We start from the raw sequence: 27,189 nt of genomic DNA on the forward strand, positions 1-27,189 counted from the left end.
GCGGGTGTCTAACGTCAATTCCGGGACCAAAAAGACTGAAGTGATCGCAGCGGCTGAGTAAGTCCAGAGCTACTCAGAAACTGCACAAAATGTTTTTGCAGAGCTCGGCTGCACACGCGTTCGCACACTTGCAAAACGAAAATACACTCCCATGTGGGTGGTGACTATGCGTTTGCACGGCTGCAAAAAGTAGCTAGCGAGCGATCAACGCAGAATGACCACCATAGGGCCTAATTCAGATCTGATCACTGGGCTGTTAATTTTGCTGTCCTGCGATCAGATAGTCGCCGCCTCCAGGGGGAGTGTAAATTTGCCGTGCAAGCGTGCGATGCTATGTGTACGCTGAGCTGCAAAAATCCAGTGTGTGCAGTCTCTGCGCAGCCCCGGACTTACTCCTACAGTACGATCACACAGGCTGATCGGGGCAGGAGCTGACGTCAGACACTCTCCCTGAAAACAATTGGCCACGCCTGCGTTTTTCCGGACACTCCCTGTAAACGCTCAGTTGCCACACACAAACAGCCTCCTCCTGTCTATCACCTTGTGAATGCCCATGCAATCGGATTTTTCGCACCATCCGTCACTGATCAGCGATGCCCGTTGTTGTTGTCCGATGCGCGTGCGCATTGCGGTGCATACGCATGCGCAGTTTGGATCTGATCGCCCGCTGTGTGAAAACGCAGAGCAATGATCAGATCTGAATCACCCCCCAAAACAATAATATCAACAAAATGACTGATCGCTGATCCTGTGTTTTAAATGACCTTTCCACTATACAGCTGTTTATAAGGGATACTCAGCCCTTTATTACATAGCAAAAAGGAAAAGCATAGCAAACAGCGCTTATGGAACAGGTAGTTTAATACTGCACATAAAATAAACACAATCACAGTGATTTTAATGCAATACAATCACACTCGCCGGTATATTTAAAAAATGACATATTGTAATAACATGTTTTCCAAGTATTTCATTTCAGTTATGGAATTTGTTATTCAAAGATGCTCATCGCTGCCCGGCATTGAAAATAAAAGAGGTTTGACTAATCCCAAAATCCCCGGAATTGAATCAAGGACAATTATAGGCCTAAATCCTGGGATTGGCTTCCATACTCACGTCTGTTTGTTATACCGCTTTCAGATCGCAAATGCCGAATCTCACCCGAAAAGAGAAACGTGTCCTTACCGGGTGGGATCCGGCGTTTGCTCTCCTTTGCTGGCTTTCCGACCCGGCAATATACCGGGTCGGTTGCAATAGCAGCGGGGAGGGGGGGGGGGGGCGCAGCAGCAGCAGGGGCGGGGGTGGAGGCGGCGCTGGGAGATGAGCTCATCTCCTGCGCCGCCTCTCCCTATGCTGTGAATGGGAACCGTGTCGCATTGACGCGGCTCCCATTCACACTGCACCTGACCCGGTATTCAACCCTACTTTTATACCGGGTTGTATTACCGGGTCAGACGACCCGCTAATTCTCGGAAAGTGCTTTCACATCGCACACTGACCCGTGTCAACATATATACCGGGTTATTTGTGCGATGTGAAAGGGGTATATGTTAGAAGTGGTTAAACAGCTGTAGCCGCGGTTGTTAGAAAGCAGTTTATCATTCTCAATAGAAAGTAGACAAGTCCCTTTTCTAGAAAAGTAACAGTTTCTCCCAGTGCTTATGTTGCAGATAGCAAAATACAATGTTGCAATCCTTATATAGACACAGGGATTCATGCCGCATCACAAAGGCGAAAAATTGGAATAAGCCCCACCCACAATCCACTCAGACCACACCTAAATACGTCCAAATTGCGTACATATCATCTTGAGACTTCAATCATATCAAGGGTCATGAATGATAACTGTCAAAATAGAGATGACTGGGTGTATGTTTAAAAAGCTTCAAGTATTTCAGTGGTTCATCTAGTGCTCATAGCTTGTGTACCACGCAGTAGAAAGGCAGACATGGCTGATGCCTTTGAATGAATTTCTAAACTCCCCTCTCTCAGAGGAACAGTACAACTGCATTTTTATTTTTAGGGGGTCATTCCGAGTTGATCGCTCGCTAGCTGTTTTTACCAGCCGTGCAAACGCTATGCCGCCTCCCACTGGGAGTATATTTTAGCTTAGCAGAAGTGCGAACGAAAGGATCGCAGCGCTGCTGCAAAATAATTTTGAGCAGTTTCAGATCTACTCATTTCAGACCATTCAGTTCCTGTTTTGACGTCACGAACACGTCCTGCGTTCGCCCAGCCACGCCTGCGTTTTTCCAGGCACGCCTGCGTTTTTCCAAACACTCCCTGAAAACGGTCAGCTGACAACCAGAAACGCCGACTTGATGTCAATCACTCTGCGGCCACCAGCGCGACTGAAAAGCTTCTCTAGACCTTGTGTGAAACTACATCGGCCGTTGTGAAAGTACGTCGTGCGTGCGCATTGTGCCGTTTCTTTTGCATCATCGCTGCGCAGCGAACATTTTCAGCTAGCGATCAACTCGGAATGACCCCCTTAGACTCTAATTTGCACTGAACCTCTTCAGGCAGAGTAGACATAACACAACGTTAGTGAGCTACTTAGCACTGGGATATTCACTTTTGTAACCACTAGAGCTCATTTACTAACATGGTATCTAGGTGTAACATTTGAGAAGCACGGAGAGGAGATGCAGATGAGCACTCAGGGGGTGGAGCCAGGCTATTAGGCCCTGCCTCCATCACTGCAAAATGCCACAAATTGTGACAATGACAACAATTGAGTCGTATTGGCCCAACTCCCGACCCCAGACATGTGATCTCTGGTAACCTTCTGAAATTACTTGTGTGCAGAACTTACTCATAATACATCTTTTAAGTGAAACGTTCTGAGACATTTTCTCATTTTCTGATAATTATCTTAAAACCGCAATGACAAACTAACCACAAGTAAGCAGCTGCACCAGACCATCTGTATACGAGGCATCTGTTTATCGGTCAGATAGTCAGCGCTTGGAGGAAAGCGGTAAAATCGGAAGACGTGCTGAAAATAAAGCATCAGGTAACACCCAACCAAGAAATTGAAAACAAATAAATCATTTTACAGATGCTTCCTGACTGACGTAACCTAATATCTAAACAAATAATCCGATATGATCAAAGGCTAACGCTGATCTTCTTCTCTATGGGGGGACTTCAAGCATTTTGCCTGTCGGCGATTACTTGATGGCACCCGGTGGAATAATTGAAGTGTTTTCAGGGAGGGTGTCTGACGTCAGCTCCGGCCTCCGATCAGCCTGTTCTCATCACACTGGAGGAGTAAGTCCTGGGCTGTGCGGAGACTGCACACACTGATTTTCTGCAGCTCTGCTACACATGGTAATGCACACTTGCACAACGAAAATCTACTCCCTCTGTAGGCGGCGACTATCTGATCACAGGGCAGCACAAAATGTAGCCCAGCGATCAGATCTAAATAAGGCCCCATGTGCACTGCAGGTGGGGCAGATGTAACATGTGCAGAGAGAGTTAGATTTGGGTGGGGTGTGTTTAAACTGAAATTTAAATTGCAGTGTAAAAATAAAGCACCCAGTATTTACCCTGCACAGAAACAAAATAACCCACCCAAATCTAACTCTCTCTGCACATGTTACCTCTACCACACCTGCAGTGCACATGGTTTTGCCCATTAAAAAAACAATTTTGCTGCTGCAATCAGGTCTGAATAAGGCCCATAGTGCATCAATGTACACATTGAATGATCCGGCATATGACAACACAATACTGTATATCACTTACAGTAACAACATTGTGAAATACAGGCTTCCTCCCTCTGAATCATATCTGTGTCATATTTACCAGTGGGGTACCCTTGTGCACTAGACTTGCGCATTCTGTACCTGCTGCTGGTGGTATCATCTTTCTGGTGATGTTTTTGTAAGATGGCGCAAGCGCAGGCTTTGCTGTTTCATGTGCTGGTGCCGTATTTACACAAATATAACTAGAAAGATGGCACCCCCAGCAGCAGGTGTGGGCATGGAGGTGCTACATATCACAGTGGAAAGTCTGTACTGCCCCAAACAGCGTGATTGGGGGGGGGGGGGGGTTAATTAATAACAACAAGGTAGAGGGGGAGATTGAGAATATTATTATCTGAATGTTCTCCGCATAAAGAAAAAAAATAGTGGTGGGGGGACAGTCAGTGTGGACTCCCCTTGCCATCACATTAATCAGCCCAGGGTTGGAATCAAACAGAAAGTAGGGACCCCAAAAAAATAAACTTGGTTTCCTTCTCGAGAGCAACAACCAGCCCTGGACATTGCCCTGCACCCTTGGTGGGTGTAAGGTTCATGGTACCTTAATATTGTTCTTTGCAGGTTGCTACCAGGTCCCAGCAGGCTGACACTTGAAGAACCACAAGTGCCAGCATGCCCAGACAGCAAGTGCACCTGTAGTCCACCTAGAAATCTTAAAATAAAGACAAGACACAGAATATAATAATAAATTATTTGACACCTCCACCTGGGGAACAGTGACCTTTAAGCTCTCTTGCATGGTTGACGCATCACGAGGGCTTGCGGCCTCCTCGTATTCTGTCTTCACGTGAGTGGTGCCCATTAAGTTCTTTTGCATGGCCACTGTTTCCCCCAGGACATCTAGGATCGATGGCCTTTATGCTGTTTTGCATGGCCACCACTTCCCCATAGGGCTTCCTGTGTCTTTATCTCTGATCTTCACTCGGGGGAGGGGGAGCACAGCCTTTAAGCACTTTTGCATTTCTTCCTATCAGGACTTCCCCCAGCATCTCCCATCTTCAGGAGCTCTTTTCCGCTCCTCCTCCACTGTTGGACTGACTGCAGCAAGCAATTACTGATGAGCCGTCTTGCTTTTTCAGGCCACTTTTGAAAAGGGAAAATGCCACCATTGTGAACGTGGCATGCTGTCGAACTCTGCAGATAAAGGCTCCTGTTCAGCCACCATGCATCACACCACCATGCCCGCATCATCCCACCACATCACAGTGGATCCTGCAGCATCAATGGATAGTGCCGGGATCCCTCCGGATCCCACAACACCACCACGCTGACAGAGTACTAAACTGCCGGGACTGGAACTTTGGTCTCATCAGCTTACACACTGCACATTGGCCGGTGGTCAGTCTCCAGGTTTTTAAGCATGTTTAAAAACCAGGAGTTCCAACAGGCATCCAGAATCTGTGGAGTAGGTCGGTCAGTGGAGGCTACAAATTAGTCAGTCAGTTCTCCTGAGGATTGGACAAGTGTGTACCCAGCTTAAGCCTTAAATTGTTGCCAATGGGTTGGCAGTTGATCCCCATCTCAGCCTTGAATTGTTTGTATCATGCTGGCAGTTGGTCCCCATCTCAGCCTTGAATTGTTGGTATCAGGCTGGCTGTTGGTCCCCATCTCAGCCTTGAATTGTTGGTATCAGGCTGGCAGTTGGTCCCCATCTCAGCCTTGAATTGTTGGCAGTGGGCTGGCAGTTGGTCCCCATCTCAGCCTTGAATTGTTGATATCAGGCTGGCAGTTGGTCCCCATCTCAGCCTTGAATTGTTGGTATCAGGCTGGCAGTTGGTCCCCATCTCAGCCTTGAATTGTTGGCAGTGGGCTGGCAGTTGGTCCCCATCTCAGCCTTGAATTGTTGATATCAGGCTGGCAGTTGGTCCCCATCTCAGCCTTGAATTGTTGGTATCAGGCTGGCAGTTGGTCCCCACCACAGCCTTGAATTGTTGGCATCAGGCTGGCAGTTGGCCTCCAATTTATACCTTTAACTGCATCATTTGGGCAAGATAGCGTTATTGTAAGTAGGGTCATTCTATCTTCACCACTATAGTAGGTAGATTTCAGACAAAATAGGTTTCTACCCGACCAAAAAAGCAAAGCCAGTGCCATTGCTTCTTACACAGGAGTGCCAGCAGCATTCCAGGAACATATAAGTACAGCTTTACAAAAAATAGCACTCACGTGGGTATAGCAAAAATATAGGTCATGGTCTGCAGTATCTAGCACCAGGAGATGGACTAAAGGTGCACAACCTCCTGTCTCTCCCCCTGACACACGCAAACAGTACTTAAAGAAAGGGTGTGGTTCTTTCAAGGGCCACAGAAGGTTAACCATTTGTTCAAATGTGGGAGAGTCACCAACCTTTTCCCTTCTTTCAATAAATGTTAATATACTGTGTAAAAACAATGTCCTGAATGACTGACTCATCAATGCCCAGCCCAAACTCCTGGACCAAGAAACATAAAATTTGGAAAGTATATTCCTTTCATGACGTAAGCACCCACTAATCAGGGATTTTTTAAATTCGACCCCTAAGGGGGTGAAAAGGGGTAAAAAGTGCTTCCATGGATTTCTCAATATCTCTTAGGCCAGATGAGACATTGACTTGGTTTTGACTTACAAAGGTTTCTCACACAAATGCCTAAAGACATAATTTAGAATTTAGTCCTAATCAACCCAAAAAGGGGAAAATCTGTATTCAGGGGTGCCATTCTGACCCCCAAGAATGACAAGGCTACGGTTATTAATCACACTCTACTTCAGTCATTTCAGGTGTTTCCTTTGGTAGAGAAATGTAGTATAGGACTGTGGACTCGGTGGTGCAAATGGGTGATGCTACTCCTTGAAGATCCTCAAGACCCTCAACCCTCCAGCCTCCCAGCCCACAAGCTTTTCCCCAAAGTTGGGGTTCCAGTTATGAATGCTCATGTAATAACCAGCTATATGAGGTATTAGGCGTGACACTGAGGAGTGGGCTACAGATCAATCATGTGATTACACAGGCAGAAAATTCCCTGCAGCCTCGGCAGCTGATCTGGAGGTGAGAAGCAGATAACATGACCATTGACAGTTGGAAGTGAGCAGCAGTTGGTCGAGACAGAGCAGCACAGGGCCCAGGATGCATGAGAGGTGGGCACTGACTATGAGGGGTGTCCGGAGGTAATCTCTGAGAAGAGGGCTGCTCAGGTACCGCTGGCAGTGGTGGGAGGAGCAATCGCCATAGCCCTACAGTGACTGAGTAAGGTGGGCCGTGCGGTGGGACTGGACTTTCCTTCAAAGGGGAGAGGCTGGAGCTGCTTGCTGCAAGGAGTTCTGCCTATGTAACCGGAGAGGTATTGCTGCCAATATCCCACCATACACCTCAGTACAATGCAGCACATTATAGTGTAACCCGGCCCTATTGTGTGCCCACTGAAAAAACTTGTATCAGATGAGAGTTCTTCACTTTTTGCATCAGACTATAGCAAGAGACTGCAGCACAGAGAAGCAGGGCCGTAACTAGCTGTGTGCCAGTGGTGCATTGCCCACAGCACACCATCTGGCAGCACCACCTGGCACTCGAACGGCCGCTCTCTCTCTCTCTAGCCACTCACCACTCATGACTGGTCCCCGGAGATCGCTGTTGCAGCCCTGCCCTGTATGTGGTGTGCGCTTAGCTCCTCTGCTGCTGAGCGCACCCACTATACAAATACAAACTGCAGCTAGGAAGCCGCCGCCAGCTTTACCTTCTCCCACTCCCTGGATGCTCTGCCCCCACCCCCCATGCAGTGTCTCCAGGGACTTGGACAGTCCTTGCTGACTCCCACAGTGTGTTCGGCCTCAGCCCTCCCTCATGCTGGCAGTGGACAGGGGAGGAGGACGGTGGAGCTGACAGGAGGATGCGCTGGACGGAGGCCAGGAGCGGAAACCGGTGAGGTAACCAGCAGGAATGGGGAGGAGATGAGTGGGAGGAGAGAGACAGAAGCCGGCAAGTTAGGAGCCGGCTACATACGTGCACGCACGTAAATCCCCACTGCCAGCTGGCACAGATGACAGTTTTGGTTTTTTTTTTAGATGGAGAAGCTATGGGTGGAACGCAGCAGCTGCAGGTAGCAGTCCTTTACACGGAGAGGTTGTGCTGGTCTCCACCTCGTTAACTGCACTAGGTTAGTGTCCCAGATGCGGGGTGGGGGTGTTTTGCAGATCATGCAGAGTGCATATTTAATAACATGCTGGCCAGATCACCACTCACTGTCTTCACCAGGGCTGTAACTAGGCTGCCTGCCGTAATGCAGAAAAATAGTGACTCTGTTACCTAATGTGTAGAAAGGGAGACTCTCCGGCTGTAATGTGTAAAAAAGGGGGACTCTCCTGCTGTAAAGTGTAAAAAAGGGGGACTTTGCCTAATGTGTAAAAAGGGGACTCTGCCTGCCGTAATGTATAAAAAAGGGGACTGTGCCTGCCGTAATGTATAAAAAAGGGGGACTGTGCCTGCCGTTATGTGTAAAAAAGGGACTCTACCTGCCATAATGTGTAAAAAGGGGGACTCTCCTGCTGTAATGTGTAAAAAAGGGGGACTCTTCTGCTATAATGTGTAGAAAAGGGTGACTGTCTGCCTAATGTGTAAAAAGGGGACTCTGCCTGCTGTAATGTATAAAAAAGGGGGACTCTGCCTACCTAATGAGTAAAAAGGGGACTCCGCCTGCCGTAATGTGTAAAAAGGGAAACTCTGCCACTGTAATGTGTAAAAAGGGGCACTCTGCAGCCATAATGTGTAAAAAGGGGCCTCTGCCTATCGTAATGTGTAAATAGGGGGACTCTGCTGCCGTAATGTGTAAAAAGGGGGACTCTGCCTGCCTAGTGTGTAAGAAGGGGGACGTTGCCTGCCATAATGTATGATAGGGACTCTACCTGCTGTACTGTGTAAAAGGGGCTCTACTGTTATGCACACCAGTGCCTGCAGGAAAGTACTGGTGTCAGAACTGTTATGCACTCCAGTGTCTGCAGGAATGTACTGGTGTTTGAACTGTTATGCAAAACAAATGGACTCACAGACAAACTGGGGAATATGACATAACGTACACAGAAGGTGATAGGGTAACAAAATACACACACAGTGAACAGAGAAGCCCAGAGGCTAAGGAACTGGGTATCTCCCTTGTATTAGAACTGCTCAGATGGAAAAAGCAAGATGTTGTGTTTTAATACGTAGAGAACCCGAAATGCTGTTGCTAAGGGCAACAGCAAAACCCTAAAGGGTTACCAACGGGTGTGGCAGTAAACTCCTTGGTCAGAGATGGAATGATAGACACAAGGAGAGTCTCCACAATCCTAATTCTCACTTGCAGTGCACAGGTTTTAGCTTACTGCCACTAAACTGACCCCTGACACCTAGTACAGTGAGACAGGATTAGACAGGCAAGTCTTAGAATACAGCCGCAAACTTGCTAAGTTCACAGAGTAGTAACAGAACCCCAGCAAGCTAAACGACTGACTCCAGTCTTACTGCTAGGTCTGGATTGGCAGAGTGTAATACCAAATCCCCAGGCCTATTTGCAGTAAGCAACAAACAAATACAAAGCTACACAGTACTGGCTAACTTTCATGAACTGACTAACCAACAAAGATTCAGCAGCATCTGCTTACCCTGAAAAGAGGCCTTATAAAGCAGGTGCTGTCCACGCCCCACTCAGACCTCACAGACTGTGAGCACAAAAACCAGCACCGGATCCCCTGCCGTGCACAGAGCCTATAACCACTGCACAGCAAAAGACCCGAACCGGAGTATCAGCTGCGCTCAGGTTACTCCACTAGCACTTGTCTTGCGGTTGCCATGACGACGTGGCAGCACAGGGCAGGAGACCCTAACAGTACCCCCCCTCTGACGAGGGGTCAAAGAACCCCTACCACCGGGTTTATCGGGGAACTGCGAGAAGAAAGAGCGTATCAGTCTGGGGGCATGAAGATCACAACTGCGCACCCACGACCGCTCCTCCGGGCCATACCCCTTCCAGTGCACCAAAAATTACAGCCGACCCCGAACCACCTTGGAGTCAAGAATCCTTTCAACAACAAACTCCCTCTAGCCACGTATCAGAAGAGGGGAAGGTCTTCCACTGGAAGAAGGATTACTAATCGCCCGTTTTAAAAGGGAACAATGAAATGTTTTATTGATACCCAAAGAACGGGGCAGATCTAACTGAAATGCCACCGGATTGATAACCCTGGTGATCTTATAAGGGCCGATGAACCGGGGCCCTAACTTATGAGATGGCTGTCTCAACTTCAAATTCTTGGTAGACAACCAGACGAAGTCTCCTAATTTGAAGCTGCAGGGTCTTTTCCGCTTATCAAAAACCCTTTTGGTCACTAATGACACAGACACAAGGGCTTTCTTCACTTTCCGCCAAATACCTCTAAGGACCGAAACCACAGAGGAACCACCAGGCGTGGAGTCCAGGGGGTCAAAAGAATTGGCCTTAGGATGATGCCCATACACACAAAGGAAGGGAGAGATCCCTGTAGCAGAGTGAGCCGCGTTGTTATAGGCAAACTCCGCCATGGACAGATGAGCAACCCAGTCAGTCTGACACTTGGAGACATAACACCTGAGGAACTGCTCCAAGGACTGGTTCACCCTTTCAGTCTGCCCATTAGACTGCGGATGGTAGCCTGACGACAAGCTGACAGAAATCTGGAGATCGGAACAAAATGCCCTCCAGAATTTGGCCACAAACTGGGATCCGCGGTCAGAGACCACATCAAGTGGCAACCCGTGGAGACGCACAACATGCAGCATAAATAATTCAGACAGGCGTCTGGCTGATGGCAGCCCAACCAGTGGAACGAAGTGCGCCATCTTCGAAAACCTGTCAACGACAACCCAGATGGCTGTCATCCCCGAGGATTTGGGCAAGTCCACCACAAAATCCATTGAAATGTGGGTCCATGGCTTAGATGGGATAGAGAGTGGATGTAATGGGCCAACAGGAACCCCTCTAGGAGTCTTATTTCGGGCACAGATGTCACATGCCCGAACCCACTGATCCACATCCTTAGCCACCGAGGGCCACCACACCGCCCTAGATAGCAACTCCCGAGTTCTGGCAATACCCGGGTGACCTGCCGACTTCTTGGCATGGAATTCCAGGAACACTCGCTGTCTTAACCTAGGAGGCACAAACAAAAGACCTACCGGAAGGTCTGGAGGAGCCTGCTCCTGTGCTCTAAGGACTAATGATAAGAGGTCCTGGGTAATGCCCACTTTAATACATGATGGGGAAACAATGGGCAACGGCTCCTCGGTGGTCTCCTGGATTGGAGCAAAACTCCGCGAGAGCGCATCAGCCTTGATGTTTTTTGACCCAGGGCGATATGTTATCAAAAAATTAAAGCGAGCAAAAAACAAAGCCCATCGTGCTTGCCTGGCATTGAGACGCTTCGCTGACTCTAAATATGCCAGATTCTTATGGTCAGTGAGAATTGAGACCACAAACTTAGCCCCCTCAAGCCAGTGTCTCCACTCCTCGAGTGCATCCTTAATAGCCAACAATTCCCGGTTACCCACGTCATAATTCATCTCGGCAGGCGAAAATTTACTGGAAAAGTAAGCACAGGGATGAAGGTGATTATCAGACACTCCCATCTGAGAAAGCACTGCCCCAATACCCATCTCAGAGGCATCCACCTCCACCACAAAAGGACGCTCTGGATCTGGGTGTCGCAGCACCTTGGCCGAAACAAATGCCCTTTTGAGACGGGCAAAAGCCGCTTTAGCCTCACAAGACCAGTGAGCAACATCCGCCCCTTTCTTAGTGAGTGCCACCAAGGGCGCCACTATAGACGAAAATCCAGCGATAAATCGTCTATAAAAATTCGCAAAGCCCAGGAAACGCTGAAGCGCCTTCAAACTAGTGGGCTGCACCCAATCCAGGACTGCCTGTACCTTGGAACCCTCCATTTGGAAACCTTCTGGGGAGATAATATATCCTAGAAATGCGATTTGCTGAACTTCAAATTCGCACTTCTCCAGCTTCGCCCCAAGCCGGTGGTCTCTGAGTTTCTGGAGGACTAAGCGTACATGCTTCCGATGTTCCTCCAGGGAATGGGAGAAGATTAGGATGTCATCCAAGTATACAACTAAGAATCTATCCAAATATTCCCTGAGCACATCATTCATGAAATCCTGGAAGACTGCCGGGGCATTACAGAGCCCAAAAGGCATCACCAAATATTCATAATGCCCTGAGTGGGTATTAAAGGCAGTCTTCCATTCATCCCCCTCTCTTATTCGGATTAGATTGTACGCACCGCGTAGGTCAATCTTAGAAAAAATGGTGGCAGTACGAAGCTGGTCAAACAAGACCGAAATGAGAGGCAGTGGGTATGAGTTTTTAATCGTGATACGGTTCAATTCCCTGAAGTCGATGCAGGGTCGCAACGAACCGTCCTTTTTACCCACGAAGAAGAACCCCGACCCAACTGGAGACTATGAAGGTCTGATAAATCCCTTAGCCAAATTCTCCTGAATGTACTCTGCCATAGCCTGAGTCTCAGGACGTGACAGGGAGTACAACCTGCTCTTGGGAAGCTTAGCATTTGGCAACAAATCAATGGCACAGTCATAGGGGCGATGGGGAGGTAGTACCTCTGCAACTTTTTTGGAGAACACGTCCGCAAAATCTGCATAACACCCTGGCAATCCTGGCAAACATAGCTGCGAGAGCCTGACTGGAAGGCTCAAGCAACTCCTGAAACAATCAGTACCCCAACTAAGAATCTCCCCAGAGACCCAGTCAAATTGAGGATTGTGGGCCCTTAACCAGGGTAACCCCAACACCAATGGGGCAAAAGTACAGACAGTCACATAAAAGGACAATTTTTCAGAGTGTGTGGCTCCAATAAACAAAGAAATCTGGCTAGTGCAAGAGGTAATTTTACCTTGGGATAATGGTTCCCCGTTTAACCCACAAATCTCAATTTCCGATGCCAAGGGTACTAAGGGAACAGAGTGTTTCAGGGCGAATTGGCGGTCCATAAAAACCCCGTCGGCCCCACTGTCCACAAAGGCCTCAGGCTTGACAGTTTGACCGAGGATCTTCAAGGTCACCGGAATGATAAAAGTCTTCTTGGGAAATTCTGACTTCTGGCCTGACAGGATATTTCCCATCACCCTCAGGCCCTGAAGTTTTCCGGCTTTTCTGGGCATGATACTACCACATGACCTTTATTCCCACAGTACAAACACAACCCCTGCTGTCTCCTCCGCGTCTTCTCACGCGAGGAGAGGCGGGTAGCCCCAATCTGCATAGGCTCCTCAGAAAATTCCTCAGAGTCTGAGGTTCCCTTGGGAAGGAAGGAAATCTCAGTCTCCCTTTCAAGCCTACGCTCTCTCAGCCGTCTATCCACCCGGATGGATAACTGCATGAGCTGATCCAAGCTATCAGGCAAGGGATATTGTACCAGTTGGTCCTTTATCTGGTTAGAAAGACCTCTTCGGTACTGGTGTCTCAGGGCTGGGTCATTCCACTGGGTATCATGGGCCAACCTCCGAAACTCCGTACAGTAAACCTCAACTGGCCTTCGCCCTTGCTTAAGGATCGAAATCTGAGCCTCGGCTGAGGCCGTCTTGTCAGGGTCATCATACAACATGCCCAGTGCCGTAAAAAAAGCATCAACACTTTTAAGCGACGGACAGTCAGGCTGCAACCCATATGCCCAGACCTGTGGGTCTCCTTGTAGCAAGGAAATCACTATGCCCACCCGCTGAATCTCCGACCCAGAAGACTGAGGCCTAAGCCGGAAGTATAGCTTGCAGCTCTCCTTGAAACAAAAGAACTGCGAGCGATCTCCAGAAAAACGATCCGGGAGATTTACTTTCGGCTCCTTAACCCCTGCAGGTGCTGCTGCTGCGGGAGCTCCGCCAGCAGCCTGGGAGGTGTGCATTTTAATGGACAAATCATTAAATTGTCGAGTCAGGACCTGCACCTGATCGACCACCTGTTGCAACGTATTTTGAGGGGTATGCTCCATATTCCCACAAAATTTCAACAGTAGTATTAGGCTGCTGAATATGTTATGCACACCAGTGCCTGCAGGAAAGTACTGGTGTCAGAACTGTTATGCACTCCAGTGTCTGCAGGAATGTACTGGTGTTTGAACTGTTATGCAAAACAAATGGACTCACAGACAAACTGGGGAATATGACATAACGTACACAGAAGGTGATAGGGTAACAAAATACACACAAAGTGAACAGAGAAGCCCAGAGGCTAAGGAACTGGGTATCTCCCTTGTATTAGAACTGCTCAGATGGAAAAAGCAAGATGTTGTGTTTTAATACGTAGAGAACCCGAAATGCTGTTGCTAAGGGCAACAGCAAAACCCTAAAGGGTTACCAACGGGTGTGGCAGTAAACTCCTTGGTCAGAGATGGAATGATAGACACAAGGAGAGTCTCCACAATCCTAATTCTCACTTGCAGTGCACAGGTTTTAGCTTACTGCCACTAAACTGACCCCTGACACCTAGCACAGTGAGACAGGATTAGACAGGCAAGTCTTAGAATACAGCCGCAAACTTGCTAAGTTCACAGAGTAGTAACAGAACCCCAGCAAGCTAAACGACTGACTCCAGTCTTACTGCTAGGTCTGGATTGGCAGAGTGTAATACCAAATCCCCAGGCCTATTTGCAGTAAGCAACAAACAAATACAATGCTACACAGTACTGGCTAACTTTCATGAACTGACTAACCAACAAAGATTCAGCAGCATCTGCTTACCCTGAAAAGAGGCCTTATAAAGCAGGTGCTGTCCACGCCCCACTCAGACCTCACAGACTGTGAGCACAAAAACCAGCACCGGATCTCCTGCCGTGCACAGAGCCTATAACCACTGCACAGCAAAAGACCCGAACCGGAGTATCAGCTGCGCTCAGGTTACTCCACTAGCACTTGTCTCCCGGTTGCCATGACGACGTGGCAGCACAGGGCAGGAGACCCTAACATCTACCTGGTGTAATGTGTGTAAGTGGCGCTACTGTGCAGCGTAATTTGAATAATGGAGACTTTGTGGCCATGCGCCTTCCCCATGAAGCCACACCCCTATATTTTCGGAGCACTGGCCCTGTTTTGTATATGGGGGTGACGATGCTGTTTCTTGCACACAGCGCTAAAATGTCTAGTTGCGGCACTAAAGAAAAGAACCACAGTAAAAGCACAGCTCCAGGATAACTTTTTCTGTCAGACTGCATTAAGGAACAATTGGGCTCTGAAATCTTAAGTAATCTGTCTAAAGGCATTTAATATTCTCCTCCCAGGGAAACATAGGACTTATTGTACATACACTGAGGATTTTATACAGAGAAAGAAAATGAGGCTGTTCAGCCAGGACAAAGTAACCTTTGATACATTTGATCAAAAACTTGTGTCAAAGGATTAGAAAAAGGAGAGTAATAATAGTTTATCTGGAACCAAGGAAAACTTTTTAGTTGTTTCCACCAAGACCGCGCATTAAATACAGAGTAACTCAGTAAGTGACAGTTTAGAAAACACTTTAATTGATCATATTGCATCATTACCCTTTAAAGGAGACAACCGCAAAAGTCAACTAATGTGCGCCAATGGAAGAACACTCAGCTGAACTGCATTGTTAAACTGGGAGGTTATTTCAGTACTGAACAATCTTAGAGAGTTTAAGATATCTGTTACTTATAAATTGCATGTGTGTGACAACTGTTTATGCATTTGTCTGGAGAGTGCTAAATTATGAATACAGGTTCAGGTCATTCTCTTTGGATCCCTGCAGAAGAAGACACTGAGACCATGCGTTCTAGTATAATAAAATAGTATTATTGTTTTAATATACAATTTTATGGTATGGTTTGATTGACCAAACTGCATGTTGTTATGCAAAGATTGTATTTCCATAAGTTTGCTAGGTTGTTATTGACATTAATAAATTCCAACGTGAATTAACAACGGTGAATACATATCTTTGTGTAAGATTTTCTTCTCATCCCTTTGTGAAGACTGCCAATACCTGTGGAATGGGAAAAGTGAAAAGGTACTATGTTAAAAGTCTACCTGAATACTTACCTGTCACACTCATACCATCAGAGTACCCCTAAGAGTTTAAAGGCTTCAGTTCCCCCTAAAGGTCTGCTTTAAAATGACCATGAAAAAGTCCCATGGACAGTCGTTGAAGGTGGCAGGGATTGATTTGAGGGAGGACTGCCTCTCACTTGGGCAGTTCTATATGGCCTGCTCCACAGCAAGCTTATCCAGGAGCCTGGTGATTCTAGCTCCTGAAGGTAGAGAAACACCAACCTTAAGTAAAGAATAAAAAAGGTTTACGTACATCTATGACCCACCTTCAATTCATTCTTATTAAAAAATGTTTAAATATCTCAATTTATTTAATCTTGAAAGTACCCCAGAGGCATAAAATGACCTAAGCATATAAATTGAGATAGGATGAAGGAAAAGAAAACAGTAAACACTGACGGTCTACCTGGATGAAGCCAGGTACATCAGCCAGTTATAATAAAGCTGACTCTTTTCCCCAGCAATATGTCTCTTTGTCTTACTTGTAGAAATGTTTTCCTTCTATTCACCTGGTGTAGAAATGTTTTCCTTCTATTCACCTGGTGTAGAAATGTTTTCCTTCTATTCACCTGGTGTAGAAATGTTTTCCTTCTATTCACCTGGTGTAGAAAAGTTGGCTGACATCAGATGATAGGAAGTTTACATTTTTTTCTCACGGCTTATTGCAATTTCTTTTATTTGCTGAATGATTTCATGTATAATTTTATAGCTGAACTACCATCCTGTTCTGTTCATGCCAAACCTCACTTTTACGTCATCAATTGAACTCCTGCCCATCCCAGAAAACCACATTTAAAAGGCTCATTTATTACATGAGAGGAAACTGTTTCTCTTACTTCACTGTGTGGACAAGAAGAAGTGGAGACTGAGCAGAAGGAATATCAGTGAGTACTCTGATAAGCAATAATTATGTCTCATTTGTTATATTTAACCATAAACTTGATTCCATGAAATATGTCATAGAGGGGCTGATTATGAGTTAAACGCAAGCACGGGTGATGATATTTGAATTTAGGTGCCCTTTGCTGGGACACAAACCCATCTCGGTGCACCATCAAAACTTGCACCAGCGGCGGTTCTGTCCTGAAACATTGGCTTGCAGGTGGTGAGACATGACTCATATCTTCTGATGGGGCTTCATGTGTGACAAGTGTATCCATACTACTGACAAGGGTTAAAGCTTCAACAGGATTCATGGATCTGCTAATAATGCTTAAAGCTACAATTTGCTTTATGGATTTATTCTTGGAAGACTGTGATTATCAATGGTTGTATTCTTATATGTCTTCAATACACAAAGATTTCACTTGAAGTTTGAAAAATCCCTGATTCAGAGTTTTCCAAGATCTGTCATTACAGACCAAGTTTCAGAGAGAGATATTCATGCTTGAGTCCAGATTATTAAATTAAATTGACTGATGTTCAGTACTAAGTAAGCCACCTATAAGTAGAGAAGAACGGGTTTGGTTCCTCAGAATCAAACCCCCCCCCCCCCCCCCCCCCGAACTTCACCCATTTTACACAGTTCCGAGGCAGACTCGGATCCTCCCGCCTTGCTCGGTTAACCCGAGCGCGCCCGAACGCCATCATCCCGCTGTTGGATTCTCATGAGATTCGTATTCTATATAAGGAGCCACGCGTCGCCGCCATTTTCACTCGTGCATTGTAGATGATAGGGAAAGGACGTGCAGCGTTCTCTCAATTGTGTTCAGAGTGCTGCAAATATCTGTGCTCAGTGTGCTGCAAATATCTGTGCTCAGTGTGCTGCAAATATCTGTGCTCAGTGTGCTAAAAATATCTGTGCTCAGTGTGCTGCAAATATCTGTGCTCAGTGTGCAGAAAATATCTACGTTCTCTGCATGAAAAACGCTCCATATCTGTGCTGCATTGTAATATATAGTAGGAGGACAGTGCAGAATTTTGCTGACCAGTGACCACCAGTATTATATCGGTACGGTACAGTAGTCCACTGCTCTACCTACCTCTGTGTCGTCAAGTATACTATCCATCCATACCTGAGGTGCATTTTAGTTGTGCGCAGTATATATAGTAGGAGGACAGTGCAGAATTTTTCTGACCACCAGTATATAATATATAGCAGTACGGTACAGTAGGCCACTGCTCTACCTACCTCTGTGTCGTCAAGTATACTATCCATCCATACCTGAGGTGCATGTTAGTTGTGCGCAGTATATATAGTAGGAGGACAGTGCAGAATTTTGCTGACCACCAGTATATAATATATAGCAGTACGGTACAGTAGGCCACTGCTCTACCTACCTCTGTGTCGTCAAGTATACTATCCATCCATACCTGTGGTGCATTTTATTTGTGCGCAGTATATATAGTAGGAGGACAGTGCAGAATTTTGCTGACCACCAGTATATAATATATAGCAGTACACAACAGTAGGCCACTGCTTTACCTACCTCTGTGTCGTCAAGTATACTATCCATCTATACCTGTGGTGCATTTTAGTAGTGCACAGTATATATAGTAGGAGGACAGTGCAGAATTTTGCTGACCACCAGTATATAATATATAGCAGTACGGTACAGTAGGCCACTGCTCTACCTACCTCTGTGTCGTCAAGTATACTATCCATCCATACCTGTGGTGCATTTTAGTTGTGCGCAGTATATATAGTAGGAGGACAGTGCAGAATTTTGCTGACCACCAATATATAATATATAGCAGTACGGTACAGTAGGCCACTGCTCTACCTACCTCTGTGTCGTCAAGTATACTATCCATCCATACCTGTGGTGCATTTTAGTTGTGCGCAGTATATATAGTAGGAGGACAGGGCAGAATTTTGATGACCACCAGTATATAATATATAGCAGTACACAACAGTAGGTCACTGCTTTACCTACCTCTGTGTCATCAAGTATACTATCCATCCATACCTGTGGTGCATTTTATTTGTGCGCAGTATATATAGTAGGAGGACAGTGCCGAATTTTGCATTCTTTTTTTCTTTGCATCATGTGCTGTTTGGGGACTATTTTTTGAAGTGCCATCCTGTCTGACACTGCAGTGCCACTCCTAGATGGGCCAGGTGTTTGTGTCGGCCACTTGGGTCGCTTAGCTTAGTCATTCAGCGACCTTGCTGCAAATTTTAGGACTAAAAATAATATTGTGACTGGAAATGAGTGGAAATTATGGTTATTGAGGTTAATAATACTATGGGATCAAAATGACCCCCAAATTCTATGATTTAAGCTGTTTTTGAGGGGTTTTTGTAAAAAACACCCGATTCCAAAACACACCCGAATCCGACAAAAAAAATTCAGGGAGGTTCGAATCCAAAACACGGCCGCGGAACTGAATCCAAAACCAAAACTCAAAACCCGAAAAATTTCCGGTGCACATCACTACCTATAAGCCACCTATACTCAAGCACGGATATCCTTAAAAGTTGGAATGTAATGGTGGTGTTTGGGAAACTCTGCCTAACTGAGTGCTGCATGAGTTATTTCCATGTAACACTGGGACTGATTCAAATCCCATGATGACTGCAATTCCATATGTAGTGGAACTGCGCAAGGAACCTAATGTTGCAGCTGCTGGGATTCTACAGAGAGGGCCACTGGCAGCAGTTCTAATATGGTGCTTGTGTACAAAGACGCACATTGGCTGCACCATTGATAACTTGAGCAACCATATGGTTTCTCACAATGTCCGTCAGAAGTAAGCCACCGGAGCATTTACAACTGTGTACAAAGATGCCTGAAATAGTCAAGACATGCCTCCGCTTGACTCACCACCACCTCATTACCTCCCACAGACATTCACTGACTGTCAATCACTCTGTGTCCAAGTCCTCACTGTGTCCACCATCGTTAATCAAACTTGGTGCTTGCGCAGTGCGACTCCAATGCATACACGGTACAAAGAACATCGCTCAAATCCGCAAACATCTGCATTGCATCCACCCCGAATCAGGGTCACTGTTACTTATAGTATCTATCTATCTATCTATCTATCTATCTATCTATCTATCTATCTATCTATCTATCTACCTATATATCTACCTATCTATCTACAGTATACACACACACATATATACACGTGTACCGGCATAGACAAGTTTATTGGTTCCCTTCCACTAAAAAAAGAAGACCCCATATTTTTCTCTGAAATAACTTAAAGTGACAAACATATTCGGCATCCAGCACTGTTTATTCTATATTTCCTGAAAATCAGACTTTGCATCTGATTTTTTATTCACCAGAATATTCTAAATAATAATACAAATGAAAATGTTATGGACAGAAATAATGAGACCCAAAACCTACTAATTTCTTGCAAAACCTTTAGAGCATGGTTTCTCAAACTTGGTCTTCAGGACCCCACACGGTGCGTGTTTTGCAGGTTTCCTCACAGAATTGCAAGTGAAATAATTAGCTGCACCTGTGGGCCTTTTAAAATGTGTCAGTGAGTAATTAATACACCTGTGCACCTGCTGGGTTACCTGCAAAACATGCACTGTGTGGGGTCCTGAGGACCGAGTTTGAGAACTTCTGATATAGTATATAGGCCAGTGGTTCTCAAACTCGTTCCTCAGGAACCCACACAGTGCATGTTTTGCAGGTAACCCAGCAAGTGCACAGGTGTATTCATTACTCACTGACACATTTTAAAATGTCCACAGGTGGAGCTAATTATGTCACTTGTGATTCTGTGAGGAGACCTGCAAAACATGCACCGTGTGGGGTCCTGAGGACCGAGTTTGAGAACCTGTGCTTTAGAGGCAATCACTGCAATCATGTCATTTCTGTAGTTCTCAGTGAGACCTCTGCACCTGTCAGCAGGTAGTTTGGGTCACTCTTCTTGAGCAAAGCTTCAGTAGTCTCAGGTGTGTTGGGTGCCTTCTCGTCTTCAGCTCTTTCCATAGATGTCCCATAGATTCAGATCGGTGCTCATAGAAGCCACTTCAGAACAGTCTTTATCCAATCTTGTGGGCTTCTACAGTAGCTGTGTTTTTGGTCATCATCCTGTTGGAGGACCTATGACACAAACCCATGAGACAGAACTTCAGAATACCTTGATAGTCTTGAGATTTCATTGTGCCCTACACAGATACAAAAATTGGGATTTGAGCCTGCGCCAAAATATAATCCTTGTATGTCTATGAAAAACAAGCTCAAGAATTCACATTGTATATTCCTAAATTTACGCAGGGATTAGTTTTTTAAAGCTCTATGTGTAATTCTGAATTTCCATCCCAATTGTGACAGCTAGGAAATAACTTGCTCGTATGTCATCCATTGGAGATAAAACACATATACAGAGGGAGATATATCAAGACTTGGAGAGAGCCAAAGTGGAGAAATTGCCCATAGCAACCAATCAGCAGCTGTCAGTTATCTGGCACAGTCTATGAAATGACAGTTGCAAGCTGATAGGTTTTGTTGGGCAACATCCCCACTTTGGTGGTCATTCCAAGTTGATCGCTAGCTGCATTCGTTCACTGTGCAGCGATGAGGCAAAAAAAAACGGCACTTCTGCGCATGCGTATGCGGCGCAATTCGCACGGGAGACGTACTATTACAACGAATGATGTACTTTCACACAAGGTCTAGCGAAGCTGTTCAGTCGCACTGCTGGCCGCAGAGTGATTGACGTGAAGTGGGCGTTTCTGGGTGTCAACTGACCGTTTTCAGGGAGTGTTAGAAAAAATGCAGGTGTGCCAGGAAAAATGCAGGCGTGGCTGGGCGAACGCAGGGCGTGTTTGTGACATCAAAACAGGAATTGAACAGTCTGAATTGATCGCAAGCGCTGAGTAGGTTTTGATCTATTCTGAAACTGCACAAAAAAACTTTGTAGCCGCTCTGCGATCCTTTCGTTCGCACTTCTGCTAAGCTAAAATACACTCCCAGGGGGCGGCGGCATAGCGTTTGCACGGCTGCTAAAAACAGCTAGCGAGCGAACAACTCGGAATGACCAACTTTATCTCTCCAAGGACTGATACATCTCCCCTACTATACGATACACATAACTGAACTATATTCACATATTTCCCATTGAGATTACAGGGCTAAGGGAATAACTAATACCTTTGTATATTATTTACCATTATTCTAAGCACCTTATTCTCTTTTTGGAATAAATGATAATGGTGAATTAATATACCAATGAATTGTCCCTAAGAGAATAAAACACCAAATTTGTATATTCTCACCAACACTGTACCAACCAGCCAACTAATTTTTTAGTTAGACACTTTATTAAGACTACAATTGTGCGTCATACTAAGGAACAGCCACAATCTGGAGGATTGTAGTTACAGGAGAAGAGTCAGATTCTACTTCTATGTCTCTCTGATAAAATGTTATTAAAAATTAAATTAATTAAAAAAAAATAACTAAAGAATTAAAAGCTACATTTTAATTATAACCATAATATATTCCAAGAGTGCCCCCACAGAGGTTTTCTTTACTTTGCTTCCTTGTTCTCTTACAATGAGACTATACTGTTCATGCAAAGCACTCTATGCCAAATACAGCAAAGCAGCCCCAACACATAAACGAGACACATATAAGGAATGTTGTTCTGTTGTTCTTTTACAGATTCTTTTTTTAATTCTCTGATAGCTAATATGACTTGCCAAATAGCTCCAGTTCTGATTCATCTATCCATTATCCTACTGTTTAATCTTGGATTAAGTTTCCTCTTGCGGCCCTGTCCAGGAAGGTTAGCTACAGCTCCGCTTTAATTTTCTTAATATTTGCGACTGAAGTCACATGAGCATCAAGTTGATTCGAGATGGTCTCATCATAGACTTTACCTTCAACATGCTTGCCTATAAGTTTCTCTCTGATTAATGATCAGTGTGGTGCACACGATGATACCAAATAGCAGAGTGAAAGCTTTTCTCCATTTAAATAGGTTAAATGAAGATTAGGAGATTGATGATGCGTGATGCTATTTCAAGAAAGCAACTAGTTTGAAACACCACTACAATCCAATTATTTATTATATTTTCCAAAGGGGTACCAACAAATCTACACAGGAGGCAATAGCTATTTACTTCATCTCTTTTCAGGGGGAATGAAGTATGGTTTCAATGAGCTGTAAGGTCACCAACAAATGTTTATCTTTTTTTTCACTATGAATTTATAAGGAAATCTTTTCTCATGAATCCAGTATGTACCAAACTAAGAAAAAACATGACAGCATAGTGTGTACTGTTTCAAAACATCAATAATTATCAAGTGTTAATTGTTAGTTATATAAATCAATAATATTGCTTGAATCCAATAAAAAGACCAATAGTACTATTAATAGCAAACATACTGAAGTAAAAAATATTAGCGCTTATCTATCCATTTAAAGAGTCCAAGTATAATGTCATTGCTCTATATCTGGACTCCTTAAATGGCCAATTAAGCACTGATATGTTACTTCTGCACCTTTGCTACTTACTATTGGTCTTTTTTTATTGTATCCCATGAATGTTTTACAGTTGAATGTGAGACCTTCTATGTACATTGGGTGCAGATTTTGGGACATATTGGGGTATATTTACTAACATTCGTAATTTTCCGAAAGAGGTCAAAGTTCAATCACGAATGACATCAAAAGTGTAAAATTGCAACTTTTTGAATTTATTACGACTAATTTACTAAGCTGCCGTATTTTGCATTTTCGGGTTTTCCGATGTCGATGTCATTCGGTTTTTTTGGCAGTGTTTTACGTGAGTGAATTGTAAAACACTGCCGACTTTAATACAATGAATCTCGGCAATCTCATGGATCCGTGCATGCCTATCCAATCACGGCTCAAAAAAGCAGGTCTGGTTTTTTTTAGCACTTTTTTACGATTTGTAATTTTTCACGGCAGTGTTTGGCTATTTTGAGATTTGCACTTTTTAGTAAATGACCGAGTTCTGCTAATTTGCTGGCGTATTTGACTGATGGTGTATTTATTCGTATTTTTTTTTTCAGGACTTCCAAAAAAATACGAATGCCCTCATCACTGCCGTGATTTGAGTTTAGTCAATGACCGAGATGACACTTTGAAGAAAAAACGGCTTCTCGGTCAAAATCGGGACCTTAGTAAATATACCCTATTGTTTCTACTAGACCAAAGATGGTTTAAATTACCAGCAATTAACAATTGTTGATAATTACTGATATTTTGGAACAGTACACTCTGGCCCTCATTCCAAGTTGTTCGCTCGCAAGCTGCTTTTAGCAGCATTGCACACGCTAAGCCACCGCCCTCTGGGAGTGAATCTTAGCTTAGCAAAATTGCGAACGAAAGATTCTCAAAATTGCGAATAGAAATTTCTAAGCAGTTTCTGAGTAGCTCGACACTTACTCTGCCATTGCGATCAGTTCAGTCAGTTTCGTTCCTGGTTTGACGTCACAAACACACCCAGCGTTCGCCCAGACACTCCCTCGTTTCTCCAGCCACTCCCGTGTTTTTCCCAGAAACAGCCGCGTTTTTTCACACACACCCATAAAACGGCCAGTTCCCGCTCAGAAACACCCACTTCCTGTCAATCACACAACGATCACCAGAACGAAGAAAAAACCTTGTAATGCCGTGAGTAAAATACCAAACTTCTTAGCAAATTTACTTGGCGCATTCGCAGTGCAAACATTGCGCATGCGCAATTAGCGGAAAATCGCTGCGATGCAAAGAAAATTACAGAGCGAACAACTCGGAATGAGGGCCTCTATGCGTTGGGTATAGGATCCCGACAGTGAGGATGTTGGCGGTCAGAATACTGACACTTTTTAGTATGCTAACCCTCCCCCTCCCCCTAACCCTCCCTACTCGTATGCCTAACTCTCCCCTCCCACAACCTTACCCTAACCCTGCCCTCCCGCAGCCTAACCCTAATCCTCCCCCTAGTGCCTAACTGTAACCTCCCCTCCCTCCAGAGCCTAACCCCAACCCTCCCCCTTGTGCCTAACCCTAACCTCCCCTCTCTCCAGAGGCTAACCCTCCCTACCCACATCACTAACCCTACCCTCCCGCAGCCTAACCATAACCCTCCCCCTAGTGGCTAACCCTAACCTCCCCTCTCTCCAGAGCCTAACCCTAACCCTCCCCTCCCGCAGCCTAACCATAACCCTCCCCCTAGTGCCTAACCCTAAACTCCCCTCTCTCCAAAACCTAACCCTCCCTACCCACATGACTAACCCTACCCTCCCGCAGCCTAACCATAACCCTCCCTCTAGTGCCTAACCCTAACCTCCCCTCCCTCCAGAGCCTAACCCTAACCCTCCATACCCACATGACTAACCCTACCCTCCCACAGCCTAACCCTATCCCTCCCCTCCTGCAGCCCAACCCTAACCCTCCCACCCGCAGCCTAACCTAACCTTCCCTACCGAAGCCTAACCCTAACACTCCCCCTAGTGGCTAACCCTAACCTCCCTCCACAGCATATCCCTAACCCTGCATACCCACATGACTAACCCTTCCCTCCAACAGCCTAACCATAAACCTCCCCTTCCGCAGCCTAACCCCAACCTTCCCCCCATAGGCATGCGCAGACACTGACGGGCGAGTGCCGCTCCGGACTCCCCACCCCCTCCATGGTATTATAGTGTTCTCTCACCTCCCCTGTCCTGGATATAGACTGCTTACCTGGGCGGCCCATAGACTGCTCACCTGGGTGGCCCAGGTAAGCAGTCTACACCCAGGACAGGGGAGGTGAGAGAACACTATAATGCCGTGGAAGGGAGGGGGGGGTTGTCCGGAGCGCCCCCACCCATCAGTGTCTGTGCACGCCTATGCTTCCCACAAAGCCCAATCCTAACCTCCTCCAATTCACATGCTTTACCCTAACCCATCTGTCCCACAGCCTAACCCTAACTTCCCCCTCCCACAGCCTAACCCCAATCTTCCCACTAGTGCCTAACCCTAACCTTCACTCCCCCTGCATCCTAACCATCCCTGGCATACTTACGTTTGGGATGCTGGCTGTCAGGAGTCCGGCTTCGAGATTTTTCAGAGGTGTCAAGATTCTAGTACCAGTCGTCTGACTGCCACCATCCTAACCATCGGGATACCAACTACTTCACCTTTATATTGTATTTTTTTCCTTTGGTTGACACACACACACACACACACACACACACACACACACACACACACACACACAGTGGCCTCCAATTGAAAGTGATTTTTGCTAGATGCTAGAGGTGACAAAAGTCTATCAGAGTGGGTGTTTTCTCCCCCTGGGACCACCAGCCCAGACTGCCATATAGCACCTCCAATGGGAAGCCACTTCTAAATTGATCATGACAGCATTTCCTGGCTTCTAGGGGCTGCATCCAGTGCACCCATTCACATGCAGTTATTGGACTTACCTCTCCAACTGTTATGAGCCATCGCAGTGGCTCATTCCTGTTTTGCATTTTGGTTATGTATTTTATGTTATACTTCTGTTTCTGTTCCCCTTGGGTTTCATGGGGTGTCCGGAGTCCACCCTTAAGGAGAAGGTACTGTTATGAACCACAAGCAGTGGTTCATTCCTGTTTGCATTCTGTTTATTTATTTCATGTATTATAGTTCTGTTTGCATGCCAGGATTTCCTTTGTATTTATTTAAAAGACTCGTTGGCCGCCGGTGGCGAGTCGGTGTAATTGCAGCCTGTTTCTATGTGGTTAGCCTCACCTGTCTGATAGTTGTTCATTATGTGGTGAGTCTCTGTACTGCAATCTGGCTCTTGTCTGTTTTACTCTCACCTGCAGCTATTTTGGTCATTATCTTGTGCCTGGCTTCCAGCCATCCTGATTGGGGCGTGTTCCCTTATTACCTAGCTAGTTCTGCAGTTCTGAGCTGGTGATAGACGTTTGTAGCTATACCTGGATGTTCCTGATTAGTGTCTGGTCCAGTATTGCATCTGTGTCCTGGCCCTGTCCGATACTGGAATCCTGTGTACTCGGTTCTGTCAGAGTCTGGAGCTTCGTGTGAGCTGCTTCCTGCCTTGGTATGTTCCTGTCCATAAGTCCTGTGGTATTGCCTGTCCCTGATCCATTTATCCTGTGTCTTGGCGTCCTCTGGTCTGTTGTCGGAATCATGCCTGCCCTCCAGTTCTGTGAGCCTGTGTCTGCGGCTTTGGGGGTTCTTGTCCGTCCGCCTGTATTCACACCGGTTTTGTGAGTAGCGGCTTTGCTGTATCTTACAGCCTTGTCCGTAGCTTCTTGTCATATTTGCTTTGGATTTTCTGCAGAGGGTTCTGCGTATGCTGTCATCGCCGGTACACCACAGTATTGTGTGGGCATATGGACAGCATTGCCTTTGTTGTTATTTGTCTTGGCGGCTGAGCTGCACATACTTTTGTTAGAGTTCTGGAGTTGCCCCTAACTCTGTTTCAGGTTTTAG

General features: G+C 45.8%; 2 long non-coding RNA genes across 3 annotated transcripts in view; one reads left to right on the forward strand and one right to left on the reverse strand.

The window, feature by feature from the left end:
• The first annotated feature begins 6,840 nt into the window (after positions 1 to 6,840).
• The window catches only part of LOC134966899 (uncharacterized), a 30,475-nt gene continuing 10,126 nt past the window's right edge, over positions 6,841 to 27,189 (forward strand). The window contains exons 1-3 of one of the 2 annotated variants that reach the window (XR_010188726.1): positions 7,138 to 7,670; positions 7,809 to 7,900; positions 16,547 to 16,721. This is a non-coding gene — a long non-coding RNA (uncharacterized LOC134966899). Of the gene's footprint in view, positions 7,088 to 7,137; positions 7,671 to 7,808; positions 7,901 to 16,546; positions 16,722 to 27,189 lie in introns of those variants that run through there. The other variant, XR_010188725.1, reaches the window with a different exon arrangement.
• The window catches only part of LOC134966900 (uncharacterized), a 159,051-nt gene continuing 152,315 nt past the window's right edge, over positions 20,454 to 27,189 (reverse strand). The window contains exon 3 of the long non-coding RNA XR_010188727.1: positions 20,454 to 20,849. This is a non-coding gene — a long non-coding RNA (uncharacterized LOC134966900). The remainder of the gene's footprint in view (positions 20,850 to 27,189) is intronic.

Source organism: Pseudophryne corroboree, chromosome 10, assembly GCF_028390025.1.
Source record: "Pseudophryne corroboree isolate aPseCor3 chromosome 10, aPseCor3.hap2, whole genome shotgun sequence".
Lineage (NCBI taxonomy): Eukaryota > Metazoa > Chordata > Amphibia > Anura > Myobatrachidae > Pseudophryne > Pseudophryne corroboree.